At 39.9% G+C, this 21,952-nt stretch overlaps 1 long non-coding RNA gene across 1 annotated transcript; it reads left to right on the plus strand.

Annotated features, from left to right (window-relative positions):
- Positions 1-2,321: 2,321 nt before the first annotated feature.
- LOC117522568 lies at positions 2,322-20,209 on the plus strand. Its single transcript, XR_004564246.1, has 3 exons — positions 2,322-2,333; positions 13,915-13,918; positions 20,121-20,209. It is a non-coding gene; the product is annotated as an uncharacterized LOC117522568 (long non-coding RNA).
- The last annotated feature ends 1,743 nt before the right edge of the window (positions 20,210-21,952 follow it).

Genomic DNA, 21,952 nt, shown 5'->3' on the forward strand with positions numbered 1-21,952 from the left:
TTCAGTCATCAAGCTGCGCATTCCTAATAATGGGTTTTCCTGTAAAAAGTGTTGTCTCTTTTTCCTGTTGTAAGATATTTTGAATGTAAAACTGCCTGTGAAAGTGTTCTGATTAACTAATGACTGCAATCAGCATGTTTTTGATGAAGAGTGTGTGTGCAATAATTGCTCATAATGAGTTGTGGAGACTAGGAAAAAGAAAATGCGGTGACTACAAGCAGCATTCAGGACAGTTTACATGCAACTCAGGAGGATAAGACCCATAATTCTTAACGACAACCCAAGCTGCATTTATAATAATCTTTAGGTCTGTTTAGAGTAATTAGAATAACTTCTGTCTCTTCTTCTCTAACACTTCTTCATCCTGCTTTCTAATGGCCTGGATTACCGACTGCTTTAATAGACTCATCCATCTCCTGTTTATTCACTGCTCCCCCCCCCCGGTTTATGGGCAATTACGCAAACAAATGCAGTTTGTTTTTCCAGACTAAAATAAAACAAATGGATTCATCAGGTCATTGCATTTTCCATCTGAGGTCAGTTATAAAATCGCTGAGTGGAGGTGAAGCCACAGTGTCACTCCTTCAATTTGCTCAGTACATTAGCCATGCAGATTTATGCAAATTCCTGCCACACTGTTTAGTTCTCATTGGTCTAAGCATTGCACCCCCACAAAGCAGGCTCAGAGCTTACGTTCAAATTTGCATAACTTGTCAGGAAGCAAACGGGCTTCAGAGTGACCTGATTTTGTCAGCTGATGTGGTTGCATTAGTCATCATACATATGTATAACATCTACGCATGGACGCGCACGACCACGCATCTCATGAGTTATCCTTAAATAACTACTGATGCTTCTGAGGGGCAATTCAAGGACAAGGCCAAATTTGTTTGTTTGTTTAGTAGATTGGGACAACAGACAACGAACAAGAATGCACACTTTCAACACGTTTTTCTTTTGACATGTTAGGGGATGGATACATAAACACTTCCAAGTCACTGAATAGTTCTTGAACCTCAGTTACATCAATCATTAATAAATACAAAGAATATTGTACTGTACAGTAAAATTGGCCAGAGTAAGCAGCTCTCAGAAACTCATTGACTGTGTAAGAACGACGTGAGTGAGGGAAGCCAAAAAACAAAACAAACAACAACAAAAAAAACAGATAACTCTGAAGAAGTCATAGGCTTCTGTGGTTGTAATATTTTGCACATGGGGACACAAGCTTAGATTTGATCGGTTTTCCTGTATAAAAATCCTACTCTGTTGCACTCCACCATAAAACTGTGAGAGGTGATGCAACAGAGAAAAGATGCACAAGGCACAGTTTGTTCACTCACAGCCCCAGAAGCCTACACTTCCTTCAGAGTTGTCAAGGGTGTCTTGGTAGCTTCCCACTAGGCTTTATGCATGGTCGCATTTATCAAACAGCACTACTATGCTGTTTGTATTTCTTATTGCTTTATGAAGTCCAAGACATATTCAGTGATTGTAAATGTTCATGTATCCATCCCCTGACTTGTCTGAAGAAACCTGGTTGTAAAAGTGATCATGTGTACTCAAAGTAGTCATTATGTTATTTGCTCACTATGCACACAAAATATAAAGACTATGTTTAGAAATAGCCTTAATTCCTCAATGATGAATTGTTTTGTGTGTGTGTGTGTGTGTGTGTGTGTGTGTGTGTGTGTGTGTGTGTGTGTGTGTGTGTGTGTGTGCGCGCGCGCTTCCGGCCCTGCATTTATGTCTGTGTCTTGCAGTCAGTATCCTGTGCCCTGTCATTGTCTGTCATCCGGGTGTGTCCTCATTGTGGTTGATCCTCTGTCTTTGTCTCGGGTCTGTCTCTCCACTGTCTGTGTTTTGTCTCCCTTGTTCTGAGTTCTCCGTGTTATGTTTCCCCTGTGGCCTCCTGGTTTGCACTCTTTTCTCTGTTGAGTTCCATGCTGATTTTGTGCTTGTGTTCCTTGATTTATTTGCTTATTTTTGGTTAGTGTTCAGTTCTTTTTGTAGTTTGATTATTGATTGCCCCCTTTTATGTGTTCATCTTCAAGTTAGTTTTTCCACTGTAGCACTTTATTCTATGCTGAGCTTCACATTGCTTTTCTGTTTGAGTTCTTGACTTAGTTTTTGTTTTTTGTACTTTGTTTGCCTCATTTCATGTGTTAGTTCTTGTTGTGAGTTTTTCACTTGTGTTAAACGTTTTACACCTTTGAGTTCCATGGTTGTTTTTGCTTTTGTACACTTGGATTTATTTTTTGTTTGTGTCACTTTCTTTGTGGGGTTTTGTGATTTCAGTAATGTTTTATTACTTATACTTTGCCCTGGAGGTTGTTTGTGTTAATCGCCTTGTTGGGAAGGTGTCGTAACACGGACCCGCAACAGGGGGCGCTAATGAACGGACAATGGATAAGACAAAGAGTAACAATTTAATGTTGTGAAACGCACAACGGGATACAGACAAAAATATAATGCCAATTAAACACAAGGTGAGGTGCGGGCAGGCTCGAAGATAGGAGACCTCTGGCGATCGAAGAGCCGGGACCCACACAGCTTCCACCACCAACGGCCTGAAGAACACCGGAGCCGCCAAGTCCTGAGTCCCCAGGTGGTCACCATCTTCTGTTGCAGACCCTGGTACTGCTGGCAGAAGATGAAAACAGTTAATGGTGAGTGTGTATCCACACACCCAGTAATCCTTCACCTACAGATCTTCTAGGAGGGAAAACCTCCACCTCCAGATACAATGTCACCCGTGCAGCTCCTGTTGGTCTCCTTCCTGGATGGAGTGAGAGACGAAGACCGTCGTCCTCTCACTGTCCGCCAATCCAGCCTTCAATAGACCCCGCAGGAACACGGCTGCACACAGACCTTCTGTTTTCAGACAACGAATAATCACAGCAGAGAAAATTACCTTAGACGGTAGCTGATTTCTCGGCGAGGAGGTGGAGTAATAATCCGGCTTTTGTAGGGACGGTGGTGATTGGTGACAGCTGGTGTAAATGAGTGACAGCTGTCACTCTCTGTTGTCTCGGCGCCCTCTCATGCTTGAAGCCCGCACTCCAAGCAGGGCGCCGACTGGTGGTGGTGGGCCAGCAGTACCTCCTCTTCAGCGGCCCACACAACACGCCTTGTGTTTTTGGTTTTGTATTCTTCTTCTTAGGTTATGTTTTGTTGTGGTTTTGTGTTGTTTCTACTTCCTTTAGATGTCTGTTTTGTTCTAGTCACCTTTGAACTTGTCATACACCTGTCATTCATTTGTTCATCAGTTGGTTTTGCTTTTAAGCCACACCTCTGTCCCTGATTCTTTGCCAGTTGTTTCACATTGCTTCCTGCTTTCAGTGAGTATTCAAGTGTTTTTTGATTCATTCCTTGTCACTCAGTTTGGGATCTGTTCTGTGTGTTTTTGGACCCTTTTCCAATGCCTCACGTTTTGTCAGTGTTTGGCATATTGGTTGTTACTGGGACAATAATTCACCTGTTTTTTACACTTACCACCTGCCTCTTGCTGCCTGCACTTTGGGCTTCCATCTGACATTGACTAAAATGTAACAGTTAATGTAATATTTTTTTGCTAAACTCCTTGAAGGAAAAATTAGTCTACACTACAGGAACATCTTTCATTTCAACTCCCTTGTGTTTGTGTCACTGTCCAGCTACTTGAGGACCTGCCATGTATTTGGATCCTTTATAAAAGGATACAGGGATGCATAGGTACATGTGTGCATGTGTACGTGTTTTGATTTGTTGTTATTTTCTGGATCCAGCCTGTAAAGGGCACAGTCACCCTGAAGCATGCTGGGAACAATCACACACACAGATGTACTCAGGGATTTCAATAAAAATATATTTGACCTGTTATTACTGGAGGTGATGCCGCTGATGCCACTGACATAAGCCCTTGCTGTTGTCCATGCGACACAAATGTTTCCCGTCTCCTCCCTGTGTTCCGACCCCTCACATCACAACTCCTCCCCTCATGTTTTCCTTCTTTCTTGATTCCCTCTGGGGAGAGAATTTCCTCTTATCAGCCCTGAACAGACACAGCAGTGTAGGAGAGGATAATCCTCTGCTATTACTGGCTTGATTTTTATTTATTTATCTATCTATTTATTTTATTTTATTTTTACATAGTACAGCTGATGATTTTGTGCTGTTTTACTGTTACCATTTTTAATGTTGCATATACAGCCCTAAACAAGTACTGAGTACATGAATGAACATATTTTTCAGAAGTTCAACATTTCTGTATTAGAAATATTTTTTTATTGATCTTATGAAATATTCAGAGATACAGGGATTTTTTGGATCTATAGGCTACAATTATGAAAATTAAAATAAAATACATGTATGGAATAATTTTGTTTATATCGTATGAGTTTTCGGTTTCAAAGTAAAGCTGTCTTATTGGGCAGCTTCTACTGCTGTGATGTACTCTCATTTAACGATTCTTACTGCCGGTTCAGATTGGGCTGGAATTTATACACGTGTCCTCCACACGTGCCCACCACACGCCCGCACAGAATCGTCCGCCCTCATCGCTAACCTGCAGTAGCAGGAGGAGGAAGAAGAAATCATTGTCCAGAATCGTCCGCACTGACAATCCCTCGCATTAATGGTCAAATCAAAATTGACTTTTATAGACAGTCTAAATTTTTAGGGTCTACAACTGAATCATAAAACTGAATCGCGAGTTAACAAGGCTCATCTGTATGTACATGTTTGGTATTTGTATTGCTTCATGTTCTTGTTTAGGCTTTTTATTGCTTTGTGTTCAAGTTACTGCATGCTCTTGTCTTGTGTTTGGGTCTGGGTGTGTTTTCCTTTTGTTTGCCACACATTTTTCCTAAGTGTTACATCACACCTGCTCCTAATTTCTCCCTCATCACCTCTGTTATTTAAGCCCTTTGTTTTCCCTACTGTCTTTGCCAGTTCATCATACGTGTCATCACTACCAGCCTTCCCACAGTCCTTGTTATTTGTTATTTCCATGCCGTGTTTTTTTTTAACCTCTTGCCTGTTTTACAACCTTGAGTTTGTTTCATGATTTGGATACAGGTGCTGATTCTTTCCTGCCTTTTTGTGTACTGACCTCTACTCAGTAAATCCTTTTTACTAGATTCCTAGATTTTCCACAGTAAATCCTTTTACTCAGTCCATGCCTCTGTGTGACTACTGCATTTGTGTCCAGTCTTTTGGTGTCCAAGTTCATGACAGAAACACTCTTTAGGACTTATCGATTGTTGGGCCATTTTGATTTATCCTTACTCTTTACTAATACCTATTTTGCTCAGACACTGTAAGTGTGATGGTAATTAAATTTGTCACATAGCCTCTCCAAGGCAACCACTAGTCATGAATTTTTTTTAGGACACACAGGTCATCTGAGTGACGGGGGACGGGGTATTTGTCACAGCCATTACTGCCGGGTGTCAATGTTTGAAGAGGGCTTGGACCCCAGGGATCACCACTTGTGGCTATGTTGTGAAGTAGTTTTGATGTAATCCTTCAAATACTGTACAAAGTGAAATCTTGATACAGAATCTGGATTCAGAATGAGATCACCTTCAAAATTTAATGAAGTCTTCCATAGCTTAATATGTATCCATGGTGAAAATTTGGTGAGAATCTGTGAAGTAGTTTTGACATAATTCTTCAAAGCCTATATAATGTGAATCTTGATAGAGAATCCAGATCACCTCCAAAATTCAATGGCGTCTTCCATGACCTAATATGTATATATGTGTTGAAAATTTTGTCAAAATCCGTGCAGTAGTTTTGAAGTAATCCTGCTAACTGTAATTCTTCAAAGCCTATATAAAGCTAAACTTGATCCAGAATCCACATCCTGATCATCTCCAAAATTTAAAGGATTCTTCCATGGCCTAATCTCTATCTGTGTTGAAAATTTCGTCAAAATCCATGCAGTAGGTTTGATGTAATCCTGCTAACAGATAGACAGACAAATAAACGCAGGCAATTTTATAAACACCAGAACAGAGGTGAGGCGGTGGCTGAGATTCTCAGAGAAATACAGAGTTCCTCACATACTCCTTGTGTTTGGCTGCCTGCATTCTGGGGTTACTGTAAATCTGACAACTAGTGAAGTAAATCACAACAGCCTCAGCTCTGATATTAAACTATGCTTTCTCAAGGGGTGGGTGTGGTTAAAAATTGTTTTGTGTGTGTGTTGCTCCTTAAGGTGACTTTGTGTGTGTGTGTTTGCATTGTAAAATTAATTTGAACTGAAATTATCCCATAGATGTGTCTGTAACCTGCTGGATTGTTAGACAGTAATGGATTGACGATGGGTTAGTTGCCACAATCCTTATGTCAGTGACTCAGACAGAACAGTTTCTGCACAGAAACTGACCAAATCAGAAAAGTAAACTGTTATTTAAGATATTAAACATATTTTTGATAATAACACATCTATTTGAGTGTGAACTTTGACATGGGTAAAAATGACTTTCTGGATGATTAATCAGATGTAAAAGTCAAGTCAAATGTTAATGTTTCTGTCTCTCCTCCTTTCATATGGAACATGCTGAGCTTCACAATTAAAAAACATACAATTTTAAAAATGCACAGAGTAATTGCTAATGTGATACAACCATTTCTTTAACATCACTAAAATGGGAGCAAGAATTTTCATTTGGGCCCCTTCACACATAGTACGAATAAGTACAACTCAGGGTGACTCACGGCGGAACAGCTCGTATGAGCGAACCACGAAACACTGTGCCGACGGGCAGGCATGCACGAACCGTCGCAGTGGCATCATGCATGCCTGCACATCGGTAACACAGTGCGAGCAGCTGCGCAATGTGGTTTTACACATTGCGCAGCTGCTGTGAAGAAAAAATAAATAAAAAATACATGCTGTGACAGTTTCGTTCATGCGGGAACACAGTGCAAGCAGCTGCGCCACAACACACCACTGATGTGGAGAACAGTAAAATAAAAACCAGCTGTATAATTAGTGAATATCACTGGGTTGATATAAATAATACATAAAAGCAATACAGAACCCTGCGGTTAAATAACCCTGGTTAAAAAAAATGCCACTCACGCGTTTCGAACCTGTAAGCTCTGATTACCAGATGGAAACTTTACCACTGCACTACCATCACTGGCCTATAATTGGTGCAGAAAAATGCCTGAAATCAACAAGGACATGGAGGAGGTGCGCTGTGTGCAGCCGCTGCAGCCCGGTGCTAAGGTGAAAGATGTTTTATATATTTCCATGTGAGGACAGCAGGCAGAGACATGCCCCTCACTGAACAATGTTGTAACTTCATGTCCTTCCAAGCACGGAACGCGTTCTCAAGCTGGGACATCCAGGAGCAGAGATCTTTACAGCCACGGCTGTGAGCGGACCCCCCGTCCATTCAGTGTTCAGACCAATGTGTCACTCTCTGTGTTATGTCGTCATTTATTTTTGTTATGTAAATGCGTATGTAGGTATTGTCGTAAATATTTATATAACTGTCCTGGCGGTTGATTCTGTGTTTGTGTGCACTGAGCTGTTATCCAGCTGTCAGTGTGCTGTGATCAGCTGATAGGCCCCTCCCCGTGCTGTGTGCAATCAGACCTTGCTGTCTGGCCGCCATGTGATCAGATCTGTACATACATATAAGCATTTTATGCAAGTGTCCCCCCTGTTCTTTAGAGTCATTAATGTGTTCTGTACAATCATTCCACCCTGGCAAAAGAACAGTTCAAAGAAATCATTATCAGACCCAAATTACAATACACTGAATGAATGAATGAATGAGTACATGCAAACTTCTCACCACAACTGTACCTTCTACAGAGAGCAACATTTTAAAACATAACGAGTTATGTGTAATACATGACATTTCTCAGTAACAACCAAACCACTGGTCATGGGCAACACTTTATTAAAAAAAAGTTTCATACTAACGAATCAAAGAAAGTCTTTACTCCAAAAGTCTTTTGTTCAACAAGCTCTTGTGTTATTAAAGCATGTTAGACATGAACTACACACAAGCCAGATTCATATTTACAAAATGTGTATTCATTAGATATGTGAATTTCTGAACATATTTAGCTTGAAGATTTTTTTTTTTTTTCCAGAAGATGCACCTTCATACCTCCAGCAGGTCAGGTCAGCGTCAGCCCTAGAGACATGCACTGGTTCCAGGCGGTGCCACATCGCAGTTTGCAGAGTGAGAAAGAGTCAGACAGACTGCTGTCTGTCTGACTCTTTCTTAGTTTTTTCGACTGCTGTATTTGATAACTTTGTTCTGATCTATGGCTTAGTATCAATGCTCAGAATTTTCTATCCGTTCTTCATTACATCTTTATTTAACACATTGGCAATGAGATGCACAAGTTGCAGACAGTCAGACACGTATTACCATTTGAGGTCACACATGCGAGCTGGTGTAGCTTTTGCAGTTGCAATATCTTCTTTTCGTTTTGGTGTTTTCCTTCAGCACAAACGGAACATTTCATCTGCATATGCAAATCAACATATCCATTTGATTCCAGGAGGATTTCATGCAGCCCATCACTGCTGTCACCAGCATTTAAGTCAAATTCATCAGCTGCAGATACAGAGCTCCATTCACCGCCTCAACCAGATAACACAATGTGTGTGCATGTGAGTGCTCGAGCATGCGCGCACACCCCTGTTACCAAAATTGAAAAGTCTCCCTTTTGTAGTTGCCATAGTAACCAGTGATTCGCTGCATATGGCAAATTATAGGGCTGTATTGAAGGGCAAGAGGGTGTGTGTATGAAGTGTCTGATGGTGAACCTCTCCTGCATACAAAAACTGATGCTTAGGTAAAAAAGGAGAAGCAGAAATGGATGACCAGCTATTATTATTATTTTTCCAGTCAATCCTTACAGATCCACACATTAAACTGCAGGAAGCAAGACAGCTGCACATTTTTATCTTTCACCCGGTGCACAGCGTAACTCAAGTGTCATTGCCAGTTTCCAATTGATGCAGGTGTCATTTTCATGACCAGATCCCACGCTGTTTAAGGACACTGCAAAGACTAATATGTTCAGCTCCAACATTTTGAAGTAACCGATTACCTCTATAGTAATATCCTAAAATTTTAATAATTTTACGCAATGACACAGGGAAGGCCTGTCAGTTTATGATCATTCTGCTCGACCGCCTCCTACATGGTGCAATACCTGCTGAAATAACACAACATAAGGAAGCTTGAATGGATAATAGGGCTTTACGGTCTCGTTTGAACCCTGCGTGATATCGCGGGATCTAACCACTTATGGGGACCTGCATTCTGTTGTGCAATATAAACACACAACCCAGTCTCACGGCAAGTTGTGATTCAGCAGCACAAAATATACAGTAGTGTTCAGAATGGGAAACAAGGTACCAGTAGATTCTCACAAATCCAACAAGACCAAGCATTCATGATATGCACACTCTTAAGGCTATGAAATTGGGCTATTAGTAAAAAAAAAGTAGAAAAGGGGGTGTTCACAATAATAGTAGTGTGGCATTAAGTCAGTGAGTTCGTCAGTTTTGTTGAACAAACAGGTGTGAATCAGGTGTCCCCTATTTAAGGATGAAGCCAGCACCTGTTGAACATGCTTTTCTCTTTGAAAGCCTGAGGAAAATGGGACGTTCAAGATATTGTTCAGAAGAACAGCGTAGTTTGATTAAAAAGTTGATTGGAGAGGGGAAAACTTATACGCAGGTGCAAAAAATTATAGGCTGTTCATCTACAATGATCTCCAATGCTTTAATGGACAAAAAACAAAACAAAACAGAGACACGTGGAAGAAAATGGAAAACAACCATCAAAATGAAAAGAAGAATAACCAGAATGGCAAAGGCTCACCCATTGATCAGCTCCAGGATGATCAAAGACAGTCTGGAGTTACCTGTAAGTGCTGTGATAGTTAGAAGACGCCTGTGTGAAGCTAATTTATTTGCAAGAATCCCCACAAAGTCCCTGTGTTAAATAAAAGACGTGCAGAAGAGGTTACAATTTGCCAAAGAACACATCAACTGGCCTAAAGAGAAATGGAGGAATATTTTGTGGACTGATGAGAGTAAAACTGTTCTTTTTGGGTCCAAGGGCCGCAGAGAGTTTGTGAGACGACCCCCAAACTCTGAATTCAAGCCACAGTTCACAGTGAAGACAGTGAAGCATGGTGGTGCAAGCATCATGATATGGGCATGTTTCTCCTACTATGGTGTTGGGCCTATATATCGTATACCAGGTATCATGGATCAGTTTGGATATGTCAAAATACTTGAAGAGGTCATGTTGCCTTATGCTGAAGAGGACATGCCCTTGAAATGGGTGTTTCAACAAGACAATGACCCCAAGCACACTAGTAAATGAGCAAAATCTTGGTTACAAACCAACAAAATTAATGCCTCGCAGATGTGAAGAAATCATGAAAAACTGTGGTTATACAACTAAATAATAGTTTAGTGATTCACAGGATTGCTAAAAAAGCAGCTTGAACATAATAGTTTTGAGTTTGTAGCGTCAACAGCAGATGCTACTATTATTGTGAACACCCCCTTTTCTACTTTCTTTTACTAATAGCCCAATTTCATAGCCTTAAGAGTGTGCATATCATGAATGCTTGGACTTGTTGGATTTGTGAGAATCTACTGAATCTACTGGTACCTTGTTTCCTATGTAACAATAAGAAATACTCAAAACCTTGATTCATCTTTTTAGTCACATAGCACTACTATTATTCTGAACACTACTGTACATTAATCTATTGGTTCATGGTATTGTGACGAAAAGCTCCTCATTTTCGTCACGGCAGCACAAATTCATTCCGTGATGGCTGCACGAAATTAAAAGTGAAGCAGGGGGTCGGGGGTGGTTATGGTTAGGGTTGGGGGTAGGAGTACGGTTAGGAATAGTGAGTTTAAAAAAACCCTGTCACGAAAATTTCACTCATTTCATCATGGGAGCACAAAAAAAAAAAAACCCTGTGAGACTGGGCTGAAACACAGAAAAAGTTCACACGGATAAATGGTGTACTGTTTTGTTTTTGACTGCAATCACCAAAGCAGTCGCGAAAAGTATATATATATTTTTTTTCGGTTCCCAGTGGAGCAGAAACGGTGAGACAGATAGGAGACATCGTGTCGGTAAGTGTTAGCCTACACAGCTAACCAGAGTATCTCCATTCTTTCGCCTGCAAAGCCGCCTTGACACATTTGTGCTCTGGGTCATAAACATACATCAACACGTGCACTTTCCACATCATCACTTTTTCTTTGCATTTTAACTTTGTTTGTGTATAATTTGCCCACAAAAAAAACATTGAAAATGCTGTGGTTAGTCCCCAGAAGTAGAGAAATTGTCATATGCATCATATTTGACCCTTTTAGCGCCGCCCTCAAACGAGACTGTGGTGCCCAATAGTGAAATAAAGTAGTTTTGGGGCAACTGTAAAGGAACATCAGCTCTTACATTTTGCCCATGTGGCATGTGTCTTTGTGCATGATCCAGCACATACCTGCCCCAATGTTGAGTTCCCCACACTGTAAATTTTGCAGAGTAAAATTTACTCTGCTGAGATGACATTTGGTCCCAGTCCAAATAGAGTTAAATATACTCTATTACAGTGCTAAGTCAACTCTATCACAGTGTAAAATCAACTCTTTTGACAAGACGGTAGAGCTGATTTCACTCTATAATAGAGTGCATTTTACTCTAGACTGGGACCAAATGTTATTCCTGGAGAGTATATTTTACTCAGTAAAAATTTACTGTGCAGCAGCTGAGGAAAGGCAAGGGAATGTTCACATTGCACCTAGCTGTGGCAGCTGGATGTTACAGTTTGACACGTGGTGATGAACGGTTGTCTGTCTGAGTGGTTGCCATCCAGCATCCAACCTCCAGTCCAGATAAATGAAGAAAATTAGGAAAGGGGGGATCTTGCAGGTGAATGGCTGTTTGAGGTTGGCTCCAAGAGAGTCACACCTTTCTTTTTTTCTTTCACCAAAACATTAAATCTAGGCTTGCATCTCAGATGTACCTTCTGGCAAATTGTAGCTGAACTTTCAGGTCTTCTTTTTAAGAAAATCCTCCTCTATACCACTTCATCACTGGGGTTACAAAATGGAAAACATGCACTATGCACAATTTCTTCAGTCAGCCACAGACGCCTATAACTTCTTCTGGGTTGTCTGGGTGTCTTTCCTCACTCTTTTCCCTCTTGCACAGTCACTCAGTTTTTGAGAACTGTCTACTCCACACAGATTTACCATAGAGTGCCATACTGTTTCTATTCCTTCATAATTGGTATGTAAGTCCCTTCAGCCCTTGCTTGCACTCAGGGTCGCCACACCAGATCCAAGGTGGACCTGCATGTTTTGCACAAGTTTTACACCGGATGCTCTTCCTGATGTAACTCAACATTACATGGAGAAATGTGACAGGGGTGGGGCTCGAACCAGGAACGTTCCGCATCGTAACCAAGTGCACTAACCTCTTGGGTACCACCCCTGTCTGTATTATAAATGATGCAAATAAAGTCCAAGACATATTCACTGACTTGGAAATGATCTTGTATCCATCCCCTGACTTGTCTGAAGAAAACTAGCAATAAAACTGATTATTTACAGGTATTATAAGTGGCCCATTTCTTATCTAACCATCATCTTGGCTTTTATATTTTTATTAATTTATATCAGGTTGTAGAGATTTGCTTTGAGTTTAAGGAAGATCATTTTAGAAACCCTGATTTACCTTTTGTATTTGAAATGGCATAAACAAATTAAAATGTGTGAAAAACCACAGGGGCAATGCTTTTGGAGGGCACTGTAAATAACAGTAGTAAGGAAAAGCTCCCTTGGATGTTTTTGAGGAAGAAGCCTCGAGTAGACCAGACTGAGATGGGTGACCCACTGCTTAGGCTATTCTAACAATAACACAAATCAAATAAACAAAATACAACAAAGAAATGTCAAACATGCAAAACAGAAAAAGAAACTGTTCATTAATGAGCAGTCCATAGGCCATTGTAGTCCACATTTTTTCACAAGTAGTGGAGATCTTCCTCCTGCAAGTCTGAAACTGCATGCTGTTGTGGGATGACCATATTTCTGAGCATTTCATTGCAAATATTTAAGCTAACATGGCTTGCTAAGCAGTTGATTTTACTAACTGATCATCTAAGAGGTCTGTGCTCCAGTATTTTTAGTATTAATTTGTATGTTGGTTGGCACAGTTAGCACTGTTAGCAGGTATTGGTAGCTTGGTGAGGTAAAATGCTATTTATCATTTTTAACACCTGTAATACCTTATCAGGTTTTGCAGCTGCATTGCTATTGTGAAACCGCAGACATTCGTTGTGTGATAGAACAAAATATATATTTTTATGCTGGTTAAAATTACAATACACAGTGCCTACCTATACAGGTATGACAATGTATAACCCTTCTCAACCTCCACCGACCGACAAAGGAGATGTCATTAGGCGAGAATGTCAAACAAACAAGATAAAAAGCAAAACAAGACATGTTGATTGAGATCATCACCATTTTTTTTTTCATTTTTCAATATCGACTTTCAGACAAACAGAACCATCTATCAATTTATGGCAGTGATAATCTTTAATGTTACTCATTAATAATCTTTAATCTTTTTGAAATATTTCTCTACAGATGCATCCCTCCAAAACTGTTTCATTAAGACGAAAAAACATATACAATTCACATCATACTATATGTCACATTTATTTTTGAAATGTGGTCCAGCTACTTTGTGCAGCAAGAAGCAAAATAAATTTATTTGATGCCATCTTTATTTATAACACAAACGTAATGTTAACGAGCAGAAGCTAATGTGCTATGAGACACAAATAACTTGAGTAAATTGCTTCTTATCACCGCTAAACAGACAAACTTGTCATGTATTTTAGTTGGGTTTGTGTTTCATTATTTGCTTGTTTTCCAGTGCAAAATGTGTTTTGTCTAGAGTGAGTTCACAAACTGCCATAAAAGGTCAACAAAGCAGTTTCACAGAAGAAAAACTATTCTCCAGAGATTCCATGCAAAATCTATGTTCTGTGCTGGAGATGGATGATGTGCTGCAATAACCCAAAATGAACAGCAGAAGCCAAAAGTTAAAACAAACAAACAAAGAGACAAAAGTTAGAATTATCATTATATCACCAAAATTTACTCAACTCTTCATTAATCCAAGGGCTGTCCGGTCACAACCTGATCTTAAAATCTATGCTTGAGCCTTTGCAGGCAGTACAGAGGACAAAGGTTACCCACTTAATTAGAAAACAAAGTTTGAATCCGGTTAATGCAAACTGACAGAACAAATTGCAGATGAATGCACTAACACAAGGAATAATAAAGTCGTCAGCATCTTAGAAGTTGCTGGGTTAACTTATATCAGCAATTTTTGTGAAGAAACAATACAGTGATGTTTTGGTTAGTGTTCAAAATATTCTGTTTTGATTCAAAGTTTAAAACTTTCATATAAACTTAGGGCTAGCTTCTGGATTTAAAAAATTGCTTGAAAGCATCAGAAATATTATAGATCGGCTCATTCTATCTATCTATCTATCTATACTCAACAAAAATATAAACACAACACTTTTGGTTTTGCTCCCAATTTGTATGAGATGAACTCAAAGATCTAAAACTTTTTCCACATACACAATATCACCATTTCCCTCAAATATTGTTCACAAACCAGTCTAAATCTGTGATAGTGAGCACTTCTCCTTTGCTGAGATAATCCATCCCACCTCACAGGTGTGCCATATCAAGATGCTGATTAGACACCATGATTAGTGCACAGGTGTGCCTTAGACTGCCCACAATAAAAGGCCACTCTGAAAGGTGCAGTTTTATCACACAGCACAATGCCACAGATGTCGCAAGATTTGAGGGAGCGTGCAATTGGCATGCTGACAGCAGGAATGTCAACCAGAGCTGTTGCTCATGTATTGAATGTTCATTTCTCTACCATAAGCCGTCTCCAAAGGCGTTTCAGAGAATTTGGCAGTACATCCAACCAGCCTCACAACCGCAGACCACGTGTAACCACACCAGCCCAGGACCTCCACATCCAGCATGTTCACCTCCAAGATCGTCTGAGACCAGCCACTCGGACAGCTGCTGAAACAATCGGTTTGCATAACCAAAGAATTTCTGCACAAACTGTCAGAAACCGTCTCAGGGAAGCTCATCTGCATGCTCGTCGTCCTCACTGGGGTCTCGACCTGACTCCGTTCGTCATCATAACCGACTTCAGTGGGCAAATGCTCACATTCGCTGGCGTTTGGCACGTTGGAGAGTGAATCCCGGTTCACACTGTCCAGGGCAGATGGCAGACAGCGTGTGTGGCGTCGTGTGGGTGAGCGGTTTTCTGATGTCAGTGTTGTGGATCGAGTGGCCCATGGTGGCGGTGGGGTTATGGTATGGGCAGGCGTCTGTTATGGACGAAGAACACAGGTGCATTTTATTGATGGCATTTTGAATGCACAGAGATACCGTGACGAGATCCTGAGGCCCATTGTTGTGCCATACATCCAAGAACATCACCTCATGTTGCAGCAGGATAATGCACGGCCCCATGTTGCAAGGATCTGTACACAATTCTTGGAAGCTGAAAATGTCCCAGTTCTTGCATGGCCGGCATACTCACCGGACATGTCACCCATTGAGCATGTTTGGGATGCTCTGGACCGGCGTATACGACAGCGTGTACCAGTTCCTGCCAATATCCAGCAACTTCACACAGCCATTGAAGAGGAGTGGACCAACATTCCACAGGCCACAATTGACAACCTGATCAACTCTATGTGAAGGAGATGTGTTGCACTGCATGAGGCAAATGGTGGTCACACCAGATACTGACTGGTACCCCCCCAATAAAACAAAACTGCACCTTTCAGAGTGGCCTTTTATTGTGGACAGTCTAAAGCACATCTGTGCACTAATCATGGTGTCTAATCAGCATCTTGATATGGCACACCTGTGAGGTGGGATGGATTATCTCAGCAAAGGAGAAGTGCTCACTATCACAGATTTAGACTGGTTTGTGAACAATATTTGAGGGAAATGGTGATATTGTGTATGTGGAAAAAGTTTTAGATCTTTGAGTTCATCTCATACAAAATGGGAACAAAACCAAAAGTGTTGCGTTTATATTTTTGTTGAGTGTATCTATCTATCTATCATGTTAGACCAGAATACAAAATAAACATTTGCATTTTATTTGCATGTTATTTGCTTTTCATTTTTTTGTGTTGATGCTTCCTTCTCTTTCGGTTTTAGTAAAAATACAGTTCAAACCCAGTTCCGACATATTCAAGTTTGACCATGACTGTCCATGAATAGCACCATGTCAGCGTTGTCGTGATGAATCTTGACCATGACCTGTATTGTCACAAAACCCCTCTACGACAACACAATTGACCTTAAAACTTCATAGACTATTCATCATGACTGAACCAAGAACCACCACAATTTTGCAAAACACCATGAAGACTCCCGTTCATGAATAGTTTCACAGTCCATGACAGTTTTAAGATTTAATCTGTCATGTTGGCCTCTTGCACCATCGCAGCATCAAACGTCCGGAACTCAAGAAGGTACCACTGAGAATTTCCCCATGAAGGACCTTCCACAGTGTGATAGCTGTGTTTTATCGCAGTCCAAAATCATTTCTGTGAGAATGTCTTTTAAGGCCTGAGGCCACCAAAAGGGGTTCTGCGGAACCTCCCCCAGGAAATTTTGAATTCCAACATGCTCTGCTGTACATGTCCTTTAGAAATCACATCCACTCTGGTTGATAAACAATGGAAAGTTAGAAATTATTCCAAGGGTGATAAATACATAACATTGATAGACTGGTATTACTAGAGCAGTATTTGGATTGCACAGTATGACTGAGCACACTGAAGAGAAAGACGCCTTAACATCATATAAAGAGACAGTGTCATAATCAGGATGAAAATACAGCAGTACTAATTAAGTACCTTCAGCTTCTCTATTGTTTTCTCTAAGGGTCGCCACAAATCTGTTGTGGATCTGTGTGTTTATTTGACACAACCTTTACACCAAATACCATTCCTGATGCAACTCCACATTACATAGAGAATGGGCAGGGACAAGCTGGAGCCCATCCCAGCTTGAGGCGGGTTGATTATAATCCAATAATATAATAAATATTTTTCTGAAATGGACAATTGTGCATAATAAGCACTTTTATCTTTTGTACTTTAAGTATGCTCCTGCCCAGTTGGTGGCAGTAACGCATTAGGTTTGCCAACCAGTAGAACAAGACGACCCTAAAATCATGCTACCTTCTCAATGATTCCTTCTGCAGTAACATTTGTTTTCTGTCATGCATTGATAATGATAAAAACATTTGGATAGTGGAATACTATAGTGAATATTATATAACGGCTGAGTGGATCTTTGTCATTCGATTGGTGGGTTGTATGTCACGTGACATGGATTACTCGTACCATTTGCTGTTGTGCTTCATTGACCGTGCAATAGTTCTTTTATAGCATGCAGTTTTAGTGCTATATGAAATGTGCTATTGCACGCCCCACCCATCGCACATGCTCACACTACTGGGGGCGGTGTTTAGCGAAACATGGTGGAGTTTGTCTGACGGACAACGATTTGAAGGTGCTAATTCTTCTAACAAAAAAACAAATCCACTACTCTGTAAGCCGTCTGGAAGCATGAAGAGCTGGACAAATTTCTGATGTGATTTTTCACTGGACTGAGGAAGTACATGGAGTCTTTTTTTCAAAAAGTACACAAAGTCAGTGCATGCCATCATGGACTACATCGTCGCAATTTTGGACGATGAATTTAAAATTCCTGTTGGACTGTCAAGCACCAGTGACGAACACCAAAATGTAACTGTTGTTTATAAATTAATAAAATATCAAATGACACGGATCTATTTTAGCCATTATATTAAACAAATAATGAATGTTTTGTCATTCTTTCAATGGAATAAATATTTAATTTGGTGAAAGCTGGGACAGACCATTCAACTCTGCTTTGCCTCGTTGAATGGAACATTCCATCTTTCACCTCCTGAAATATTTGTACCATTGAACTCATAAACATTCATTATTTGTATACTATAATGGCTGTTACACTTGCTCCAAAAGATTGTTTTATTATGCTTTGATGTGGAACACAGTACAACCCCAATTCCAATGAAGTTGGGATGTTGTGTGAAATGTAAATAAAAACAGAATACAATGATTTGCAAACCCTCTTCAACTTATATTCAATTGAATACACCACGAAGACAAGATATTTAATGTTCAAACTTATAAACTTTATTGTTTTTGTGCAAATATTTGCTCATTTTGAAATGGATGCCTGCAACATGTTTCAAAAAAGCTGGGACAGTGGTATGTTTACCACCGTGTTACATCACCTTTCCTTCTAACAACACTCAATAAGCGTTTGGGAACTGAGGGCACTAACTGTTGAAGCTTTGTAGGTAGAATTCTTTCCCATTCTTGCTTGATGTATGACTTCAGTTGTTCAACAGTCCGGGGTCTCTATTGTCGTATTTTGCACTTCATAATGTGCCACACATTTTCAATGGGTGACAGGTCTGGACTGCAGGCAGGTCAGTCTAGTACCCGCACTCTTTTACTACTACTCCGTTTATTATGGCTTTCACTTTGCATGGTAGAGTTTTAACTTGCACTTATAGATGTAGCAATAAACTGTGTTAACTGACAATGGTTTTCTGAAGTGTTCCTGAGCCCACACGGTAAGATCCTTTACACAATGATGTCGGTTCTTAATGAAGTGCCACCTGAGGGATCAAAGGTCACAAGCATTCAATGTTGGTTTTCGGCCTTGCTGCTTATGTGTCGAAAGTTCTCCAGATTCTCTGAATGTTATGATTATATTATGGACTGTAGATGATGGAATCCCTAAATTCCTTGCAACTGAACGTTGAGAAACATTGTTCTTAAACTGTTGGACTATTTTTTTCACGCAGCTGTTCACAAAGTGATTTGGTCTTTGGACTAAATCTGCATTAAAAACCTCCTAACACAGAAGATGGGTTAATAAATGCCTTCCTCCATATGTCAGCAGAAGTTTTATTGCAGTTCGCCAATTATTTATGTTTGTTGAAGATAAGATAAAACTTTACTGATCTCACAGAGGAGAAATTCACATGTTACGTCAGCTCTCAAAAACACACACAAGATGGGTGCAAGTAGAGGAAAATATTCATCAAACAGCGTGTGCAAGGATAAGCAATAATAATAATAATAATAATACTTGTAACAGTACAATAAAATAAGAAAATTAGATAGAAATAGAATATGTATATATATATACTATGTGCTCTCTGAGTCCCTTTCTAGTTTTGTAGTATGTGTACTTGTTTTGTAGTACTCAGCGGCTGAGCAGTAGATCACCTTAATTCCTGTCCCTATTACCATAGACAATATGCAGGGAGAATATTAGGCCAGCGTTCACCCTCATCTTGACCAGCAGAAGCATTCCCACAGTAACCACGTGCAGCGTCTGTTCAACCCAGTGCAAGTCAAGTCTGGGCCTGTTCAGTCATCAGTTTAAAGTTCGACTTGTTATTTCTAAGGCTGTAGTGAAGCCCATGAGCACATTTTTGTAAATGTTGTGTCTATCTGCAAACCAAGGTTTTTTCAGTGTCCTTAGAGCTTATCTTAAAACCAAAATAAGTGTGTTTTTGCTGATTACCCAATTCACTTTACCACTTTTCACCTTTAACAATACAGTCAAGGATGTCAATAATTCAGATCAGTACTGCATGCCCACTAATATCTTTTAAGTCAGGTCTGGGAACATGCAGTGGTGCTACACATCACCATATCCACCAGCCTGTGGAACCACCCTGGCTTCCATCCAGGTAGACCACCAGTCCATCCCCATCTTCCTAATGTAGCCATTTATGTATTGCAGTGAGGTGGCACATGGGCATCGCCTGGGCCTTTTCAGTTGCTAGTTTCCTCAGCACCGAGTCATTTGCATGCTGGGTGATGCTCAGGAAAATGCAACAGATGACCATAACGTCATACCTGACGTTCACTCACATTGCGAGTTCAGCATTAGACTGCGCCCAAAGCCAAACAACACTTACAATCCAGTCTCAGTGTACCACGGCCTCTACAAAAATGTAGGATAGTCATCCCAGGGTGGTAGCTGCCAGGAAGGGGTCAATGAAAGATTACAAAATTTAAAAACACTCATCATATTGAAAATACCACATTATTGGTCTGATCATAATGATTCTAAATAGGTACTGTATAGTTTGGACTATGTATGGCTGAATGTTATGGAGTTTAAAAAAAACAGCAAAAAGCGGTGACAAAGGTCAGTTTGAGCTTGTGCAGGGTTTAAACATTAAAACTGCTCCAATTTTGGTAATACATGATACAAAATTATTGGTTGAGCTAATTGGATTGATAAATAGAATAGTTTTGACTGTGTTGAATGATCAGGTTCCATAATAGTCAAACAAGTTCAAGGTCCAGTTGATTCTGTGACATAAGATACTCGTTACCCAGTAACATAACTAAGCACAACAGGTGGTTCAAACAATTCCTTTTTTTGAAAAATGTACTTAACCTTATTAAATTCAATCAGGTTTTCAGAATAATTTTATGATTGAGTGATCACTGGCAACTATCTGTGTTGTCATGGACTGAGGAGTATATGAATATAGAACCTTTTATTCAGGCTTTGAAAATGAGTTTTGAGAGTTGATAACGGATTAGTTTCATCTGTAAAATAGAAATAAGCAGAAAAAGCCAGAGGGACTTATGAATAACAACTCACCCAAATTTGCACCTCCATACTACACTTTACAGGTCAGAAATGATGAATAACAAGTTATGAGGTCCAGAGATATCAGACTCATGAAAACTGACAGTGTAAAAAAGAGAATTTTCAAAATCAACACACTGATTGGCCATGATACAACCCCAGTTCCAATGAAGTTAGGATGTTGTAAAAAATGTAAATAAAAATATAATGATTTGCAAATCCTCTTCAACCTATAATCAATTGACTACACCAAAAAGACTTGTAGATGTAGCGATGAACTGTATTAACTGACAATGGTTTTCTGAAGTGTTCCTGAGCCCACGTGGTAAGATCTTTTACCCAGTAATGCAGTGCCGCCAGAGGGATCGAAGGTCATGGCATTCAATGTTGGTTTTCGGCCTTGCCGCTTACGTGTAGAAAGTTCTCCAGATTCTCTGAATCTTCTGATTATATTATGGACTGTAGATGATGGAATCCCTAAATTCCTTGCAATTGAATGTTGAGAAACATTGTTCTTGAACTGTTGGACTATTTTTTCATATAGTTGTTCATAAAGTGGTGATCCTCGCCCCATCTTTGCTTGTGAATGGCTGAGCCTTTTGGGGATGCTCCTTTTATACCCAATCATGACACTCACCTATTTCCATTTAACTTGTTCACCTGTGGAATGTTCCAAACAGGTGTTCTTTGATCATTCATCATCTTTCCCAGTCTTTTGTTGCCCCCTTCCCAGCTTTTTGAAATGTGTTGCAGGCATCCATTTCAAAATGAGAAAATATTTGCACCAAAACAAAAAAGTTTATCAGTTTGAACATTAAATATATTGCCTTTGTGGTGTATTCAATTGAATATAGGTTGAAGAGGATTTGCAAATCATTGTATTCTGTTTTTATTTACATTTCACACAACATCCCAACTTCACTGGAATTGGGGTTGTAGTTACATAATTAGCTTAGCTGACATGACACAATAAATGTGCCTGAAACTCAACAATGGAACACAAATGCCCTGATATTGAGTTGTGGAGACTTTTATTCTATAAACACATGCTGAACAGTACATTCCCGACCAGATTTCCTATCAAATTGCCTTAAATTTGTCGGCCATCATATATTCAAACAAGCCAAACAA

The sequence above is a fragment of the Thalassophryne amazonica genome, chromosome 12 (assembly GCF_902500255.1).
Source record: "Thalassophryne amazonica chromosome 12, fThaAma1.1, whole genome shotgun sequence".
In the NCBI taxonomy this organism is placed as follows: domain Eukaryota; kingdom Metazoa; phylum Chordata; class Actinopteri; order Batrachoidiformes; family Batrachoididae; genus Thalassophryne; species Thalassophryne amazonica.